The 16,708-nt window shown below is 39.2% G+C and overlaps 1 protein-coding gene across 5 annotated transcripts in view; it reads right to left on the bottom strand.

The window, feature by feature from the left end:
- Positions 1 to 15,890, bottom strand: part of LOC110826492 (castor zinc finger transcription factor) — a 270,044-nt gene extending 254,154 nt beyond the window's left edge. For 4 of the 5 annotated variants that reach the window (XM_022057194.2, XM_022057197.2, XM_087351137.1 and 1 more), the window contains exon 1: positions 15,064 to 15,890. The gene's annotated coding sequence lies outside the window, so the exon portion shown is untranslated. The remainder of the gene's footprint in view (positions 1 to 15,063) is intronic. The other variant, XM_087351138.1, reaches the window with a different exon arrangement.
- Between the last annotated feature and the right edge of the window lie 818 nt (positions 15,891 to 16,708).

The raw sequence follows: 16,708 nt of genomic DNA, 5'->3' as shown, positions 1-16,708 counted from the left end.
AATCATTGCAAAGAGTATTCACAGCTGATTCGCATCTAGCAGATGGACAACTTTTGCATTCAGGGACAACAGCGAAAAGAGAGAAATCTCTAAAATTACGAAATGGGACACGCACACCAAGAGTCTCGAGTAAGGAGGGACAGAATTTATATCCCCCATATACGTTAATAAGAACGAGGGCGTCTAGGTGACTCCTCCTAGTACCAAGAGTATGAAAATGTAGGTCTTCTAAGGCATTGGCGTAGTGATAACGGACATGAGGAAAGAAACGAGTGTAACACGAGGTTAAGAACTTGCTCTGTATGCGTTCAAGCTTACAAGTTAAAGAATTCCATGCATACATATATAGAAAACATAATAATTCAATTCAATTCTTTTTATTAGAGTGCTGCATCAACAGCCAGTCGGCCAATAATAATAATAATAATTTAAAACATTTTTCACCCTAGCCCTCAGCGAACTTCCGCGCTCTGATCGATTGGTGTAGACCAACCCCCAAAGAGGACCAGGCAAAACTGTCAATATTTACACACGCCTTCTGATCTTACCCTGGGTCAGTTCAATTCAGACCACATTCGCAAACGTCCTTCTGTGGTTGTGCTGTTGCTGGTAGCTTCTAAGAGTCATCCGAACCAAAGTAAGGAATATGTGAGATTTGAGTTCTCATGGCGGCGAGTATGAAGACGGCTCTCCTCTGGGTTGTATCAGTATCAAAACAACACATAAAAGAACTATTTCGAATGCAACATTACGGGAGTAGCTGAATTAAAATAATGGATCAAAAATGTTCTAATTACCGTGGAGTAGGCTATACACTAAAGAAAAGTGTCAAGACGGATTTTCGTAATATGTGGGGAGGGGAGGGGGGGGGTTTCCAGGAACACAGTTTTGCGCGGATTATATATCGAAGGAAAAGCATGCACGTATTTTATGGATATTTCGAATTTCATACACTACACATACAGAAAAATATCTATTTCAAAACGAAGATTGGTGCTTTTTGGGCTGTAACGCCGTGGAGTCCGGGAGAAGTGTGCCAACGTCAGTGATGTGCCGACTACATGGCGTTACAGCCCAAAAGACCCCCACCCCCACCCATCTGCATATTCGCCGCCGTGACCTCAACTCCTACAATTCCAAACGAGTTCGAATTCCAACAATTCCGTTTTGGTTATAGTAACTGGCAATTACGAATAATAACCGGTGATTATGTGTAACGTCCCTTACCGATATCGCTGGTGATTTTATATAATCACCTGTTATTATGATTAATAACCGGATTATTCATTTATAACTTTAAATACACCGAAGACGGGGCCTCCTACTATTTATTTTTGAATCTTAGTAGGATTTCAGGTTCTCACAGCGGTGAGTACGAAGATGGCCGTCTTCTAGGTTGTAGCGCCCTGTAGTCTGGTAGAAGTTTACCAACGTTTCAGGAGTCCTTGCTGCCTCCATCTTCATGGCTCTAATTAAGATCGCAAAAAGGACTTCTAAAACGTTGGCAAACTTCTACCAGACTACAGGGCGCTACAACCCAAAAGACAGCCATCTTAAATTTATAATCTATAAAAGTAAAGATGAATATATACAAAAACAATTATATTATTTGTTGTTTTGTATTGTTGTGAAACTTAGTATCTTGACCTAGGGAAAACAAAGGCTGTGTGATTACAGGGTGCGAGATGAAGATAGCATCTGGAATTAAAGGAGTGGGAGTAACAGGAGGATGATGAGATGAAGCACGCATGAGGGAAATGCATACCAAATTTTGGTATGAAAACGTGACGGAAAAAAAGACTTTGGAAACCTAGGCGTAAATGGGACGACAATATTGAAAAAGATGTTGAAGAAATTGTCTATGAGGATGTTGGACTGGTCTCATCTGATTCAGAACAGGATCTAGTTACAGACTGTTGTAAACATGGCAATGAACCTTTTGACTCCGTAAAAGGTGTATATTTCTTGACTAGTTGAACTACTAATAGCATCACAAAAACTATATATTCCATGACACTACACACCAAAGAAAACAAATTGTATATTGGGCTACGATCATTAAAAAGTCGAGACGAACAAAAAGAAATTAAAGGTATGGAATTAGCCCGATATCCTACGATATCACAGTACAGCAGGAAACGCCCAAGGTTAAAATATGCATAAGGGAACTTTGTTAGACATTTTGAACACGACAGGTTAAGTAATGAAATGAAACAGACCGCTTTTAGAAACAAGCTAAAAAGACTGTAAGGTTATGTAAGTTCTACCGTTAGAAATAACGTAAGTTACTGACATGATGCTGCGCTATGCCCTGGCATCGCGAACTGTTTTGGTGCCTCAGGGTTAATAGTTCAGCATCACCAGCTGTAGCAGCAACATCGTCGTACCAAGCCACGGTATCCACCAACCTAGGCGGATGGCTAGCGACCGGCGGCAGATTGGCCATGCACATTACAGCAGCTACTTGTTGCAAATAAACTATCCCAGCAAACACGAAACAGGAGGCATTTCCGCGTTCTTACAATAATAGATAGATCCTCTTTCACGTCTTCATTCTCTTCTTCTCTGCCTATAAAATCTCTTCTTATTCTTTCTTCCCTTCTCAACCTTTCCCGCACCTGGGGCTACATTAACCATTTCGTATCGACTCGCGGGCCGCAGATTTAAAAATGATGAAAATCCACCGAAACACCATGACACCTATCGCACACAGGTCGACATATTACTAATTTTATTAGTCATAATTAGGTACTTAAGACTTTTGGCTTCTTAATCAGTATCAGGTAAATTTTCCGACATTCAATTCGCATGCATCCCTCCAAGTCTTAATCAGTAAGACGCTTCCTAGCTCTTCTCATACTTCATTAGATTCAACAGCTGCTCACAGAGATAGGAAGGCGCAATGCCAAATTCTGACGATATTAAAAAAAGTGTTTCCTGATATGGCGAAAATCTAAGAAAATTTCATAATTCAGGATGATACAATACAACAAAAAATGTACGCTTGCCGGACAAAACATTCGGCGGCCTACACGGTCCACGGGCCGCGTGTTGATAACCTCTGCTTTGCTCACTTTGAATTGCATAACTGCATCTCTGATCAGTGTGTGGCCAATGGTTATAAATACTCACAGTGCTGGTTACTTAGTCACAACAGAGGATCCCCCACTTCATCAACGTAACCACTGAATTCGTACACCAGCGGTTCGCCTACTACGCCTTGGAGAGCTGAAGAAGCGAATGAACACGTTGGTCGCCACGAGGGTCACCGTGGTTTACCTGAGAATAAATTTCAGCACCGCGAAAGGCACCGGTGAGTCACAGGACCATGTCGTTTATTGGAGGGTCAGTCTCCATGGAGTATTTTTCCAACACCACACTCACTGTCATCCTCTCATTCGACGCTATATAGACTGAGCTACTGAAAAAGCGTCGTTAAATAAACCACAAACAAATAAACACACCTGGGACAGGAAAGATGCATAGGTCTGTGAGAGCCACCGAAGTGTCACGCTGTTCACACAGTGAGAACCAATGTGTTTCGCAAGCGAATATTGCAGGGGGTACATTCAGTACCGTCACCCACCGGAGAACCTTCACCTTCCATCGGCCAAGAAGAAAATGAACAGCGTCTTATCTAGGGAACGAGTTTTGCAATTTCTGGGCTTAGGCTTTACCCTTCAATTTCTGTAGTCAACTGTGTCTGCCTCTGAGGAATCATAGAACACGTTGCAACCTTGACCCTTCACTTAACTATAAACCGGTAACTAAAGAAAATTGTTATTCAATCAACAAGTAATATCCATTTCATAGTTTTAGTTAAAAGTTTAAAACGTGGTGTACGAGGAATATTGTATTTGGACAAGGTCCACATTTCGAAGATATATTCCGTTCCTATTGATGAGGACACTATCTGCTCGGATCCCTCGCTTCTGAACACGGGGACGTCTAGGACGCTATCATTTCTTTCATCCATAAATGCCCAAATAAAAACTGCTACCACGATCATTTCATTGAAATTTTCACACACATTACACATACAGTGACCAAACTAACAGCGTTCTATTTTCCAAAAGGACATTTTCAAATTTCTTAAACTAGGTGTTCTCAACCACTGGCCCACAATTTAGTTTTGTGAGGCACGCGTACATTTCTTTTATTATCACTGCGTTAAAAATAGTTGCGTCATTTCAGAAAACACGATTTGTTGATGTCAGTATTTGGCAAAAGCGTCCTAATAATGATGGCAGTAATCACCTCTGAAACGTTGGTTATTATCTACCAAACCTCACGGCGCAACACCCGAGAACACAGCTAGCCACCTTAAATCATACAACTCAATGCAGAACGTCAAACCAAAAATTAGGACGCATCTTAATTCATAAACACTTGTTGGAATGCAAACAACGGAAATGAAACTGCTATTAAAGAATTCCAAAAGCGGTTTCAAATACCTCACTCAAGACGTGATTTTATTAAAGAAAACTGAGAAATATGTGAACCTGCTTGTAGCAACAAGTTTGTGGAATGTTGATGACTGCCATGATATTTATGTATTCTTTTATCAATTACAACGTTGCGGCCCGCGAGAAAAGGTGAATATGTCCCAGCGCCTTGAAAAGGGTTGAGACCTCATGATTGGACCCTATTTTACGAACAGCTTTCCAGGGTAGGAGAGGGGAGGCGAGCCACTGAAATGGTTACAACAGCAGTGACGCGTCAAATTGCATTCGGAAGGAAGACTATTTGTATCCCGACCACCAAACGGTTCTACGAAATGCGAGTAGAATTCTTCCAGACGTATACCAAAACGAAACAACACTGCACAATCCCAGTGTGACTCGCGTAATTTGCCACGGAGAACCGATATTATTTATTTAAAATTGGCGGTATTCTAAAACACTGAAGTTCTGATAACGTATGTTGAAGGTAACAAGTTCATCTGCATCGCTGGCGGAGGGCGGAATGCAAATCGAAACCAAACAAACCAGGACTTCACATAGCTTAACCAGATTATAGGCATTCAATTACAAGCACCAGAACCGAATGACAGAAGTACGTAAGTACAACAGTTCGTATATAGTTTCATGGTAACCGTCAAAGTCCAATCGGAAAATTATAAAAGTTCCAACTGATACCACGACCTCTTACGAGAAAGCCTATAAATAAGTAGGCCTATTTCAACAGCACATCTGTAACCTCATCAACGAGAAATGCTTGGCGTTTCCGGCCTTGACATTGTCCATAATACCGGCGACTGACTGCACAGCGCAAGAGGACAGGTTCAAAAGCTGTGCTAGGATAAGAACTAAATCACCGTCAGCGTCCGAGCATTAAACTTGCGTAAGGCTTTTACGCATTCGCATTTCGTTGTATTTTTTGAGGTCATGTATATCGCCTCTTCTAGGATACAGCAGCAGCATCTCCACACCAAACAGATCTCTTCAGACACCGCCTAGCTTTTATTCAGAATAAGGAAAAGTAGGCTAGATCATTCCTGCGACCGGTTTTCTGCACATTAGTAGTATACTGAATGCAAGAATGATCCAAATCGTCATGTTGCACGAAAAACGCCTCACACGAAATGCACGTACCAAGAAGGCTGTAGGCGTGTGTCCGAAAGGTTGCCTAAGTTTCAAAGACGAAAATGCTACAGACTATTCTGGTGTTTGGTGTGATTTGTTTATCGGGGCGAATCACACGATTTATAACTTCAAATCAGGCCACACCAGCATGCTTCTGAATCTTTCTCCAGTCTCACTATTAGCTATTAGGTAGGCACGAAAACTTAATCAGTTGAAACAACGTCGTTGGCTAATATATCAGTTAATTAAAACAGCAATTTTGTAGCGAGTCTCCAACACACCTTTCGCCTTGAAATGAAAATTTGTGGTAAGTACATTCACTTACAAACTCTTCTTCTAGAAGCAATGTGACCGACAGTGTAGGCCTAATGCAGGCTTAGCCTACATTACACTGTAGACAGATGTAAAAAATCGAACACACCACACTACTCAACATGTAAAATCAAATCGTAGCTGATTTGATGACAGTTACTTCAAAGGGTTCAAGTCCTGCGGCAACTACATTTTCTTTAAAAACCATATCTCTACATTTTCCCACACAGGGTATTTATGAATTTCTTATAATCCCCAAAGTAAACAGTGACTATTTTCCTCAGCATTAAGCAATTAATCCTTGTAATGGAGAAATGCTGTGTTTTATTTGAGGTAGGGACTTAACACGAGCATCGCACTACCTTCTTCACTTCTGAATACCTTACCTACTCTTAAACGTACCTCTACCAGAACGACATGCGTGCACTGATTGGGAACCTCCACAACCGAAAATTGATGTTTCACCCTCTAAGTGTGGTGCCTCTCACTACCCCCTTTCCCCCACTTTGTCTTCCCACTCGTTCATTCGGTTTCAAAGGGTTGGTATCTAATATCAAAATCGATTTTTTGTCTCGATACATCCAAAGCTTGAGCAGTTAGAAGCGTTGGGATTAAAATGGGTCACTCATGATACCACGCAGTCAACTGGAGGGCACTCATCTTGAAAAATCGGTAGTTGCTTCGTTGGTCTAGAAATTCAGTTCTTTCATGGAATCCAAGGTTCATTACCGTTATCACAAAAGCACACCATTGGGTACTATCTTCAGTCACGAGAATCCGGTACACAAGTTACAGCCTATCTCCAACATTCATATTAATATTATACAAATCCCCCATTAAAGCTAAACAGGCTACACCTTAGAAAGCTTACAGTTACTAAGCTGGTCATTGAAATCCCTGCTTTTAAGGAACCCGAAGGTTCATAAACCTGTCCAAAAGAACCCGACACTGGATGCTATGCTAGGCCGATGGAATCCAGTCCATACCCTCAACAGATACCCATTTAAGTTCACCTCAATTCGTACACGCCATTACGCTGGGTTTTCCTACTTCTGAAATAAAATAAAAAAATACCTTGCTAGTGAGACTTGAGGTTCTAACGGCGGTGATGATGATGATCTTCTGAGTTGTTAAGCCGTGTGGATTCACAGGCAGGTACCAACGTTTCGGGAAAAAAAACACCATCTGCATCATCTGGACTCAGAACGCAATTCCATTCTGTTTCGGTGCACTCATATACCTTCGTCACTATAGATGTGTATTTATTAATTCGTTTTGAATTCGGTAGTTCAATGAATTATTTTATTTTATTAATTTATGGTCTTCTACATTCATATCTGGCAGTAGTACTAATTTTTAATATGATTAAAACAAATAATACTTGGTCTACCTGCGAGTCCACCACAACCTAGAACAAAACATGGCCAATACTTTGCTTAATTTTATGACGTGCAATTTCAATGGCGCAGTAATCACAAAACAGGATATGACCTGGCATTTAAATCCGTGTTTTCTAAGCAACAGTAAGAAAGACATTAGGCCCGCGGAGTAACATTGTCAGTTCTTATGCAAAGCGTGAAGGCGAAAAGGGGTTTTATGGAGTCCGTTATTCAAGGAAAACGTCCTACACGTTGTAACTTGCGCGAGGTGAAGCAAACTTAACTATTTTAGCATTCTTCCGGACGTACTCAAATCACCAGAATAACCATTCTTGGAAATTTGTTATAACTGCTCAAGTTAAAAATGGTTCCCAACTCGCGGTCCGCGTCTTTTTTCTGTAACTTCTGCATCATCCCTGCACGGTATAAAGTAGTTTACCTGATATCAGAAAAAACAATCTGTCTGTATTTGACAATGCCTGTCGCTGTGAGCAACACCTCAGTTTAAAGATGGACATCAAATCACAAACTATGTCAAGTCTTACTGATAAACACTTTGAAAGACGCACTGTATGCGAATTGCAACATGAAACTGAATCTCATATTCGAAAATTACTCAAACAAAAGCAGCAAATAAAATATTACAAAAATTATCGATTCTGTTAAAGAAAATTACAGAGTGATATGTGTGAACTTGTTTGTAATATTAGCCTATGTTAGTACCATCTGTCATAAATGTCATAAACCTTGCGACCCGGGGAGTCGATAACCATTGGTGAATCCTGCCCTAGATTTGTAAAATGTTGAGGCCCCCCCCGCGCTTTAATAGCATCGTTACTACTACCTTCACCCTCCGCAAATACTGGTTCCGCGCTAACGCACTTTGCATTTGTATCGGATGTAACTGATTCAAGTCCCGGACGGTGCATCAGCTGTCCTGTTGACATCCTCCAATCAACCATCCACCTTCGTATTTCGGAGAGCACAGAATCAATTCTCTGTTCGAGAGCCACATATTCTAAGAGGCTGTTTGAGGTTTTCCTAAGCTACACGGAGTACAAGTGTCGCCAAAGAAAATAAAAACATACTATTTCATTTCATAACACGCAAATAACCTCTACAGTTAATACAGTGTTATTAAGGCAGTAGCCGCTGATGCAGAATTTCAGAATTGACTCACTCACGGGAGTACTTTGGTCCGTTCATGCCCGCAACAGTGCAAAGTATACAGCAGTGCTCAGAGAACGGGAAATCCACAAGAGGTCTCCATCAAAATACGCGTCCCCACTCTCGGAAACGTGGCTTTCGATGTGTTACATCAGCGACGCAACTAAAACGCTTAACTTGTCATTAAAAATTCCACAGTAAATCGAATTAAAATGCTCTTGTCTAAAATTTTCGGCACATATTTTTTTAAGGTCGCTGTATGTAATATGCTTAAATTGAACACTTGGAAACGGATATGACTTTTGGTATTCTTAATTTAGAGACAAAATATTTTGTGTCCACTGAAATGAAAACCAGTGATATTATTTTGAGTGAAATTAGATGAAGTTAATTAGAGTTGCTAAATTTAAGTTCTGTCCTGTTGAATGTGAACCTTTGTCAGTTGCCTATAGATATCTTTATATCTCAACAAGAAGCAACAAATATAAAGATGACAGACAATATGACAGTTTGAAAATGTAATGGAAATATAATAAAAACATGGCTGTAAAATATGAGAGTTTTCATAGGATTTGAGGTTCTCACGGTGGTGAGTATAAAAATGGCTGTCTTCTGGGTTGTAGCGACAAATTGTCTGGAAGTGGTGTAGTAGTAGTAGTCGCCCTGATGATGAAGACAGAGAGGACCTCTGAAACTTTGGAGAACTTCCACCAGACTACACGACGCTACAACGCAGAATACGGCAGTTTTATGATTTTTTAAATTTGTTTCCTTCATCCATGACTGTTTTATGAAAAACAGGTCTGCATCTGGAACATCCAATCATACTTTCCAGTTCGGTTTTATGACAAGTCATCTGAAGGAATCGGGTGAATTATTTTGGGAAAGAACAGCTGCTGAATTCATAACATCCTCACTTGCTGAGAATAAGACGGCCGGAGACCCATTTCCACGCGAAATTTCAATTCTGTGGAAATTAAGACTAATTATGCAACGCATTCCAACATGTTTGAACAAAAATTATAAAACAGGCAACATAAAACATTCCATTCGAGAAAAAGTGTAAAATAGAATTTATGGTATCTCAGTTTACCATCTGGAACCGGTCGGACTTGAGAAACGACTCTGAAAATTTTAACCGCAGATATAATTCAACAATGTGGAAACAGACAGCGTGGAAACCCAGCAAAACTCTAGCCGAAACAGGGGCCATTATCAGCGGAATAATAAGTCAGTTTCACACATCGCTTTGAATGCACAGGCCTACGATATAACTACAGCGCTCAAAACAAATGCTGTTCTCTAAGTTTTTATTTTTTATTAAAATTTTGTTGGGCTAAAATGGAAAATACTCGTATTATAGAAGTTGTTCATTGTTTAAAATTTAATTTAATAGCTTTCGAAGGCATAAATTAAAGAGTAATATAACATTAAACGAAACATCAGAAACTTTGTAGGCATTTTTGATCATCAGTACTTATTCAACAGAAAACGTTTGATCAGAAGTTGCGTAATAAAACATTCAAGAGAAAACTTTAAATTAATATGAGGTTACGTAATAAACAGACTCAAAGTAAAACAGTGATTTCACCCCGCCTGTCCTCTTGGTTACAGATGTCTGAAGGATGCTGGACAGATAATATAGTCACTGGCTCACCGTAAATTACTTCAAAGGACACCCTAATATATAAACGAGCCGTTAAGGACTTGTTGGCCTGTCAAACATTAGAGAACTTCGCATTTATCAACGGCTACCGAAATAAATGACGAAGGCAGACTGTTCTATTTATTAAACTCTGCAGCCTTGCCCAGTTATTGTAAAAGAAACTACCTGTTTTCGGGAATCCTAAGCGAATTTCCAAACAGACTTTAAATGTGCGAAGCATACGAAATAACGTCAGTTTTCTGTACGTTCCTTCAAATCCCGTGATTGCACCTGGATTTTGTCCTTAATGTATGAGTGACTTTGAAAACAGTAGGCCCACATAGGATTCTCGAAGTTTCCCATCCTGCACGCTCGTGAATGGCGGAAGAATCCTTTCTGTACTCGAAACCATTTCAGAAAAATTCAAATACAAGAAGATTTCTGTCTTCTGGGTTGTTGCGCTGTGTAGTCTGGTCGATGGTAACCAACGTTTCAGAGGTCATACTGCCTCCGTCATCAGGGCGATGAAAACCTCAAATCTTACAAATCCAAACACACTAAGTAAAATTCGTAAAAATGTATAAAAAAACTCAGTGCACATTATTCTTGGTCCAGTAAAGTGTACCTACTAGCAAAATTAATTAATTTAGCGTTTGTATCACAAATGTTGCAAACCCTGGGCTATTTATCTTTCACAAAGTTTGTAAACCGATATTTTTTGCAACTGTAAAAATAAACTTACGTATTTAAATGGTGCATAGTCCCAGCATCCACAAAATGCATGCATCAGTAATTTAACACACAAATGTAGACATGAATAATAATATTAACGTAAGACTTGAGGTTCTCACAGCGGTGAGTATGAAGATTTCCGTCTTCTGGGTTGTTGCGCTGTGTAGTCTGGTCGATGTTAACCAACGTTTCAGAGGTCATACTGCCTCCGTCATCAGGGCGATGAATATTCATAATATTAATAATATTAACCTCAGCACCAGTGATCTAAAAGCGTTACATACGTTGACAATATAATATATTACAATCTGCCATGATTAAAATTGAAATAAAGGAGACTCTCGTTTCCATAATTTTGGAAGATTAGGTACTTGTGACTGAAAGGGCAAGTAATTCCAGTGCGTGATGTATTGACAGAAGACGTTTGAATTTTACACCATTTATATAAGTATCATTGTACTAAAAATTGTATGTGACGCTGTTCCTTCTACACACGACGCTTTATCACGTCTTTCGATCGCGACGCCATCTTTGACGCGTTCGAGAACGGGGTAATTTAACGTGCGGGCTCACAAGTTAACCCAAGAGACTAGCATATTAAAACAAGCGGCTGGAAACAATCATTTTCATTTCACGTGAAATTCCGATTTAAAGACTATGTAGACCAACCACTTAAATTCTAGATGCAAGCGACTAAGCAAATAATTTGAGTATCGACTGAAGTAATTGCATACGATTCTTACTGAAGTTTACAGTTAATGAGAATTTGTTCATACAAATTTTAAATCTGGAAATGTTAGGCCTACATCCATTAAATTCGCTATACGAATAAACTGGGGGAAATCAGACACGTTTCATAGGCAAAACTGCCATCCAGTACAGTAACAACAAAACCATTTTCGGAACGGCGTTTTTTGAGTTCACAAATTTCACGAGTTACGCTAAAGTAAGATACCAATGTTAATGACGCTTCATTATCTTTTGCTGGTTGTAAATCACTAATCAAATATGTTTATCAACATCTATTATTTACACTTCGTCTGCCTCAACAATTCAAGATTGAAAATTAATTGTTTACAATATTTCAGTTCTTCCAATTTGTTTCCAGTCCTCTGATTTTGCAAGCCACCGGATGTGTAAACAACATACCTACCCCAAAGACAGAAAATAATCCGAATTTTCAAAATGCACGTTAAAACTATAACTTGAGCCTTGGTCTTTCAAGAAGTTTTCTCCATCGGATTCTGGAACATTTTTTGACATTCGGTAGAACTCCTTCGGCCTGTCGCCAAGGTCTCTACTTACACAGGGCAACACAACACATAAGAAAGCGAACTTGCATCCATGCCTTGAACGAAACTCGAACCTACGAGCGGCTACACACAACGAAGAACCGTGATAAGTTATTTTATGTAAAAATACATTTAAAGTGATCTATAAGACATTAGCAGAGCCAGTTTAAAACAGTACCCACAAATGACATTAACGAGAAAAGGGTTAAGTTACAGTAAGATTAGGTTCATGTAAAATCATAATTCGCACAGAGTTCGATGGCAGAGAAAGATAAATCGACTGCATGCTAAAAATCACATCTTCACTCAGTCCGCTTTTCATGCGGTATCTACACCACCACAAATACAGAAGTTTCAGAGTCCACAGATTTATCAGTAAAACATTTATGTTACAGAAAACACACAGATTATTGCCAAAAGATCAGAATAGTTTTCCACAACGAGTGGTAAACAAACTGTTTTTATTTCTTACACAAGATACTACATTGTAACCATGGAAGTGGCCGAAAGTGAATTTAAAAAAATTGTTAAGTAAATTTCGGTAAAGAGAAAACTACAAAAGCTATACGGATTGGATCTCCTCAATCTGTCCCAAGTAAGATCTAACAATCAAGAATTGCATACACGTTCCTCCCTACTGTCGTAAGTTCTTAACTCACACCAAAGAGACGATAAAACCAGCACTTTCTATTTTAACGCCAATTTTTCTGAAAGAAGGGAAGAAATGAAAGGTTCTTCTAAAAACATGAGCGGCGATCTAGCGAGGGCCAGAGACGACACCCAATCCGACCGACAAGTCTGGTCCTCTTGACGAATTGTCCGCGGCGGGAGCTGATTGACGCACGCTCCAAAACTGAAGACGTCATTCCACTGAATTTTATGGACTTCCTGTATTCAGGCCACGATACAGAACCAAAGACCAGAGAAACATCGAAGTTCATGTCCTACAAATGAAAAGCCTAATTTGGAGGCATTTGACAGTGAAGGCTGAGGCCATCAACAGCGGTAGTGATCATGATTATGGCAACTGTGGTGTGGTATACATGCCAATAAACAATCAGCACCAGTACTGACGACGTATTGTAAAAATCCTTAAATTCTAAACTTCGCACTACTTTTTTAATCCTTTGGTGACCTATGCTCACGCAAATGCTATTTAAAAATTTAGTTCCTTCCCCAAAGAAGGCACAAAGCGTCTCAAATATCAATTCGTTAATGTTGCTCAGGTAAATGAGTTAATCGCTGTTTATTCTAAGAATCATAAGAAATAAATGAATCAAGTAAGTGAACACACAGACTGAGCTTAAAAGTGTTAAGAAATTACCATTTTCGACAAAAACAAGTCTGCTAAATCCACAGGCACTCTTAATACCGGAATAATTCTTAAACACCTTTTCTCATTGGCTAGCATTGCTAAATAAATCGGCATGTGTTCTTTAGAACAATTCCGAAGTCGCAAAAATGTTATTTACCGTCAATATCGGAAAAATGAGGACCATTAGTATTATACGCCGCTGGAAAAAAATATATTTTAATTAGGAAAACATGTTCAATAGCCAAACTTGTTTTTTACGGAGATGAAGCAGCAAGGCCGATACTAAAACTATAGCTCTCTTCGTTACTAGAACAAACGCCCTGCAAACGCACTGAATACGAGAAACAATCTTTGCACAACTTTGCATAACCCACATAAATGAAATCCAAATTCATATTAATTTTTCCTGAATTAGCTCTGATGTTTATTTAGGTGTTACGGGCTGAAGCTTTGTTTATTTTCAAATGTGTAAAAATTATCCCAAAGGCTTGAATACCTTTGATTATACAGGAATATGATGAACCTAGGATGCTTAAACAACACCGGTTACTTAACGCAGGCGTTACCACATCTCATTTCCCAGAATCGATCACTCCGCTTTCGAAGTCGAGAAATTTCGAGGAAAAAAACAACGTAAAAGCCTCTAAAAGGAATAACGTGTGTTAACTGCTACTATAGACACCATGCCCTTTCTACGTCACTCCCTTTTTCCACCCACACAAACAAGTGATTTGCATAAACGCCACCGGCCATTAAATTAATGTAAAATGGGAGAAACCAAGTGACTTGACTTCAATACGACTACATGATGGAACATTCAGTCAGGTGCGAATTAGAATTTACGGTGTTGCCAGTAATAATGTACTGTTGATATAAAAATTGGCTGCACAGAAAACTTTTACGTTGAAACAAGCTTTCCGGGTGTACACAAAGTTCCAGTAGCGAAGGACAAAGCGTTTCAAAGTTCTGGACATACGTGTACCTCTCTGATCTTGAATTTACGTCACGCAACACAGCGAGAAGCAATGAACATATTTTAACTAAGGTATGTATTTTAAAGAGAAGTCCATTTATATCTGAATTATTATTTTCGTTTCAGAACACCAGTAAAATGCAAATGTTTCGAACTAATCATGACGCTACATGTTGTAGCAACAGTAGACATGCATCTATAGAAATTAAATATAAAATACTATTTAAACAGGTTTTTATTTCGAAACTACGTTAAACAAGAGTACTTGGTGGAATTATCCAATGAGAACATCTGAACAAACCTCAACATTTCCAGAAACAAAAGCAGTTTAAAATGATTCAAAACAAGGAAATATCCAAGTATAATTGCGTAGAAGGAAAACAATAACCATACATTATACTCACAAAAGCTTCATCGCCTTTTGCACGTTACGTACGAAGATCTTTATTTACACTGACAAAAACCTGATTATAAATCACTTGACCCTTTCGGTTACGAACCTCGTTAAAACATTGACCGAGGCCTAATTATTTACTGTAGGCTAGTAACATCCGCAACTTCAAGTTGGTGTAACGAATAAGGCAGAGCAAATGTTTAATGGCATTAAAAACTCGTTCGCTATTAACTAGGTGAAACGCACTCACTAGTCATGGATGTACTAACCTGTATTGTTGATTGTTTACAACAGTAGAGAAGGTAGACAGCTGTATAGCTGAAAGGTCAGTTACTCCGGGCACACGATGATCTGAGGAGACAGCGTAGATCGTGTCATACACACACTTAGAGAAGTTAGGACATGCCGGGTTTGTTCCACAGCTAGCAACACATGTCACACAAACACTTTGCAAATATCCAACAACTGGAATGAAATGACGTGATATCACTGTACAATCTCACATTCACACGTCATGTATCGCATTAAGGCCTAATTCAGGTATAGGCACTGCTTTAATAAAACGTTCCAAAATGCTGACACCGCTAATTAAAAATCAATATACCACTGTCTAATCTACACCACATTCCACTAACTGTCATTGAATACTTATTTACAGGTTCACTTCACCATACTAATACTATGGAATTTGTAACAAAACTCGTAATGCACAAATCAGTGTCCTGCGAACTTCCAGCCCCCAACAAAACCCTTTCCTTATTTCATCAATCCTTTCGTTTCATTCAGATCGCTCCATTCCTGTCCCCCGCCAAACTTGAACTGAAGGAAACAGATGAAAATCTAGTGAAAAACGGGGGCTCGTCTCTCTTCCCCTTCACGATTTCTCCTTCCATCTTCTTGCATTTACCTCTCCTCCTTTCCCCCTTTTTCCCTCCTTTATGCTATATTTTTTCTGCCTATATTACTCTTTGGCCCAGACCATCCGTTCAATCCATAAAGAAGACTTAAAAACTCTTTTTCTTTCTCACTCACTCGCCCGCTTACTCAACCCATTCCAATTTCAAACTGGCAGGGACCGCCGCTAGACTACCTCACTCAGCGCTACTGCGCAGACGCACTCTCTCCTCGTCTCCCTCCAATACTCATCGGCTTTCCCCTTTCCCTTTACCGAAAATCTGTTTTGCCCCTCCATTTTTTTAATGATATTGTTTTCGGCCGTGCTTCACAGATGGCGTTTGAAGCGGTTACATCATTAATTTTTTAATGTGTATTGAAATGAGGAAAAATTACGTTGGTTGAGATATGCATGAACGAAAAAAGACAAGAACTACTACCGACTGCCTCTGTTGTTTTGAGGTTTCCGTAATTAATCAAAGAACGGAATTCAATGGGCGTCTGATAAACGGACATGTAAATGTTTTTCACGTCGCCAATTTGATCCGTTTCGTTTATGCACCATGTGTCAAAAAGCTGAAACGTGAATAACACTGGTGCAAAAACGCAAATCTCTGCCAAATCAACTGTGATTTTCTTTAGTTGAATAAAAATATATATTTGTCCTTCACATGTCTTTGGTGTTGATGATTACATGGCCATCTGAAAATATTAGGATGCACGCGACTGAATGTACGATGTAGAAGCGATACAGTTTACAAAAATATACAATTAATGTTACATTTTCTTGTTGCTTTTACGGCCATAATATGACAAATGACTGTCGTGTCTAAAAGCATATTTAATGTTCAGAGAAAGGAAACAAAAACAAGCAGTTTTGGTTGCCTGTGTACAGCAAATCCATATTACAGAAATCATTCTCTTAATGACAGACATCGAATGTTTTCTGTGTGAAGATTGTGTTACGTGACTAAAAGAAACATTATTAAAGTAACATTTTTTATTTTGTTACAGATCATT

Source organism: Zootermopsis nevadensis, unplaced genomic scaffold (assembly GCF_977971745.1).
Source record: "Zootermopsis nevadensis isolate Lab colony 2312 unplaced genomic scaffold, Znev_1.0 Znev_ptg000018l, whole genome shotgun sequence".
In the NCBI taxonomy this organism is placed as follows: domain Eukaryota; kingdom Metazoa; phylum Arthropoda; class Insecta; order Blattodea; family Termopsidae; genus Zootermopsis; species Zootermopsis nevadensis.
This window is presented reverse-complemented; position numbering and strand designations above follow the sequence as displayed.